Source organism: Hippocampus comes, unplaced genomic scaffold, assembly GCF_001891065.2.
Source record: "Hippocampus comes isolate QL1 unplaced genomic scaffold, H_comes_QL1_v1.1 scaffold219, whole genome shotgun sequence".
NCBI lineage: Eukaryota > Metazoa > Chordata > Actinopteri > Syngnathiformes > Syngnathidae > Hippocampus > Hippocampus comes.
Genome location: NW_017805653.1, coordinates 178,434 through 182,359, shown reverse-complemented (window position 1 = coordinate 182,359; position 3,926 = coordinate 178,434). Strand labels below are relative to the sequence as shown.

Here is a 3,926-nt window from a genome sequence, read left to right as displayed (position 1 = left end):
CTTAAATGCCGGTCCCTGAAAATATTGTCTGACATAAACCGGTCCGTGGGGCAAAAAAAGTTGGGGACCCCTGCCCTAGCGGATACTCAATGAATTGCACCTGATTAAAAATATTTATTCTGTGTCTTTTATGCATTTTCTTCACTTTTAAATTATCCTGTGGGGCCTGATTGAACGTCCCGCGGACCGTATGTTTGACGCCACTGCTTTACATAATCATCTCGCGGGCCGGATTAAAGTCCTTTGCGGGCCGGATCCGGCCCGCGGGCCGTACGTTTGACACCCCTGGCCTAGACAGAGCTTGCTGCTGAGCTCATCACTTGAATCACATTCCAAAACATGCATTGCAGGCTGATTGAACACTCTAAAATTGTCCCTAAAGGCAAGTGTGAGCATGGATGGTTGTTCGTCTCTGTCTGCCGTGAGATTGCAGTTCAGGGTGGACCCCACCTACTGCCCAAAGATGGCTGGCATAGGCTCCAGCACCCCCCATGACTCTTGTGAGGATAAGCGGATCAGAAAATGGAAGGATGGATGTCGCAAGCCTCAAGTCGTTATTTTGTGTGTTGAGTTAATTCGGTGCTCTTAATTAGTCGAATGAATGTTTGACATGTTTTGTTCAAATTTTTTAAAGTTCCTTTTGGAAATGGCTCATGTTTAATCGAAAGAATGCCATTTGCTCTCGAAGATGACTCTTCCCCATTTTGCTGTCAGCATAATGGGAATAAACTGCCGTCACCACAACCTTGGTCAGCTCCTGTGATTTTATTTCTATGAAGACATCACTGATGTCACACATCCATAGGCCGTTGTACAGTATTTGTGAATTAGCGATCACATATTGTGAGCAAAAATCAAGGAAAGTGTTGGTTTTTAGTTTTAGTTTTATTTTGGTTGTGGAGCATTTGTGACCCAAGTTTATTTTGTCGCCCAAGCGGGAATGCTGAGAATATTTGTTATTATGACTAGTGGTCGTAGTGGGAGAGGTATGATTATTATTTAAACCAGAATTCAACAGCAATTTCTGATTTTCATTCATTTTTTGGACTACTTTTCTTGTTTTTGTTTGTTTGTTTCACTATTCTTTATTTCTGTAAGAGAATTTTCTACACCTGTAGCTCGTGTGTGGAATTCAGGATAGAAATGGATCATGACAGAACAGGTCACGATATCGTCTTCAGGCGTTACGTTGTCCCCCTCTCCTGGTCAGTAGGAGTAATGCTGTCGGTGACAACTTCCGGGAATCGAAAAAGAACCCCTTATTTCCATTTGTGTCTTGTGCCAAATTCTATTTTCGTTAAAAAATGAAGACAACCCTGTTTTTAGACTTTTTCTTCTTCGTTACAGACGAAAATATAGAATATCAAGCTGTATTTCAATGTTGGTGTTTCCAAATTAAAAGAAAGGTGAAATAACGACTTGTTTTCGACTTTAAAAAAAATACATTGTTTTCTTAGTTTTCCGGCAACGAAATAAAACCCTGTCAAATGTCACAAGATAAGATGAAAAAGCCCACGTGAGGTGGATTTTTCGACAAGAGAGTAAGGCTGGTTTTGAAACCCGTACACCCGGTTTACAAATCCTTGACTGTGTGAGCTTATGTTGTATTCTTAATTATCGTTTTATGTTTGAGCATCATATGATTTCATGTTAAGATTACCTAAATTGCATTATGTTGTTTAATAATTGCTTAGACATGATTTTATGTTGGTAGATTCTGGTTGGCTGTTGAAGTAAGGGAAAGCAGGAAGTGATTTTAGTGGCGAAGAGTGTGTTCTCGAACGTGCTGCGGTGAAGCCTTTTTTTCCTCTTTCAATAAAACTGCATTCAAAGGATTCCAGCTATCCTTTTGCCGTTCGTAAAGTAGAGCCATCCATTAAAAAAACAACGAACCCCGGAACTTACAATTGAACCTCCTCAGTTAGTCGTGACCAGATACTCGATCGTTTTCTTACAGTATTTGAGGCAAAGGAGGAGTACGTTTCTGACTGCAAAAGGACAGCCTTTTCATTTTTTCAAGACAAAAAATATATTCTTGATCTCGGCGTTCATTTATCTTCACAACTGGTTTATTTGAAATGTTATTGCTTCCATCGGTATTTGGTCTTGGTTTCTAGTGCAGCTTGTGTTCACACAGTGGTCTCGATATGTTATTGCTGAATTTTAGAGGGTTGAAAGAATTATGGGATTCTTTCAGAAGGTTGCAATAACTGAATAACTAAAAATATATGTGCGTGTGACAGTAACACCGGAAAGCGGGCAAAACAAAGAAACGGTATTGGAATGAAGTTTGCCATCAAAGGACCAGACAACCATCTCTGATTTTTGAAGTTTTGTTTTGTCTTCCGAATCAACGCAGCAAGCTGATGGACAGGTGTGAACAACATTCCCGTTCACAAGTTCATTGTAGTGGAAAAAGGGACTCGTTGTGATGTAGCAATCTTGGAAGACAAAGTTACAAATGTCAGAGCGTCAACGGGGGTCAATGCTTCCTCTTCATGGCAAAGAAGCGAGTCAAACATCGATGTGCGACGATCCAGGCCCCTCATTAGAAATACATTGCCAAACCTAACAAGGGGCTCTTGTGAAACAAACTCAAAATAAACCCCATCCCTCCCCAAAAAAAGGACTAAAATGAATGAAGCTTGGGACAAATTCAATTTCCATCCCCTGCTAGGTTAAATGCTGACCAGCCTTAAAGAGCTTCCCCAACCTTTTTATCGAAAAAAATCCCGCAGCACACAAGAGGAGAATTTTTTTTTTCCTTTCTGGGATAGCGAATCATGATGTCGTCTCAGTTGCAATGGTTGCATATCTTAAGCTTGCAATGTAATTCAAAATTTGCCTGTCAACACAAAGCAACAAATTGACCAAGTGACGGCTCATATTTGGAAAAATGTATAATTTTGGGCACTCGCGAGACAGGGAACCGGAGTTTAGCTGAAAGTCCTCGGTAACGTGCTGCATGGCTGAACTACAAGTCATGAGGTGCTTCATGTTTTAGGCTGAAGAAGAAGCGAGTCACTGTGGAAATGATATAGACAACCCCTGTGGACCGAAATGTCGAGCGTCACGTCAACACCCAAGTTGGAAAAGGACAAAATCCGACGGCAGGGACGAGAATGGCTAGTGATGAAAAAAGCAGAAGGGGGCGTGGCCTGGACGGGGCGTGGTCTGGGCGGGGGCGTGGCCACTTTCAAAAGTGGCACTAAACATGCTGAAGATGAAGTGTATTCAATTTACACACTATTTGAAACTTGAACAGAAAAAAATCCCAAGATTGTTCACTATTCTTTCAAGTGAAAATTTGTGCAATTTTGCTTATGCATTCCTGGTGAGCACCAACATGTAACTTCAAATTTGCTGCTCAAAATCAAAACTAAAAAAGGAAACACATTCCCTGCCATATTTAAGATTTGTTCATTACTTGTATTCATAAAGTGTTGTGTAAATGTGATAAAAAGCTGTTGATTCTTACCTCATACAGTGATCGTGAAGTCCCACACTGTTTACTATATATGGGTTATGAATGTATTTTATGATATAAAGTGGATGTCTATTTACAGTATATACAACAATATACAGTTTCTTGAGGTAGAATACCTTTTTTGAGCTTTTTTAGCAAGCGCTAATTACTATATATGGGTTATGAATGTATTTTATGATATAAAGTGGATGTCTATTTACAGTATATACAACAATATACAGTTTCATGAGGTAGAATACTTCATTTTCTTTTCTCTCTATTTTAAGCTTTTTAGCCAGCGCTAAAAGCTTATTGGTCCTCTCTGTCTTTTTCCACTCTCTTTTTAGCCAACTCCTCTTGTTTTTACACATGCTCCACGCTGTCGAAAAGCGCTTGAGATCGAGTAGTTACTTTTCAGTAGAAATGTCTGTTTTCGGTGTTTCACCGAGGTTGCGTGACT

At 40.0% G+C, this 3,926-nt stretch overlaps 1 long non-coding RNA gene across 1 annotated transcript in view; it reads left to right on the top strand.

The window, feature by feature from the left end:
* The first annotated feature begins 256 nt into the window (after positions 1-256).
* Positions 257-3,926, top strand: part of LOC109522884 (uncharacterized) — a 20,743-nt gene continuing 17,073 nt past the window's right edge. Inside the window, exons 1-2 of the long non-coding RNA XR_002169652.1 lie at positions 257-270; positions 3,888-3,891. This is a non-coding gene — a long non-coding RNA (uncharacterized LOC109522884). The remainder of the gene's footprint in view (positions 271-3,887; positions 3,892-3,926) is intronic.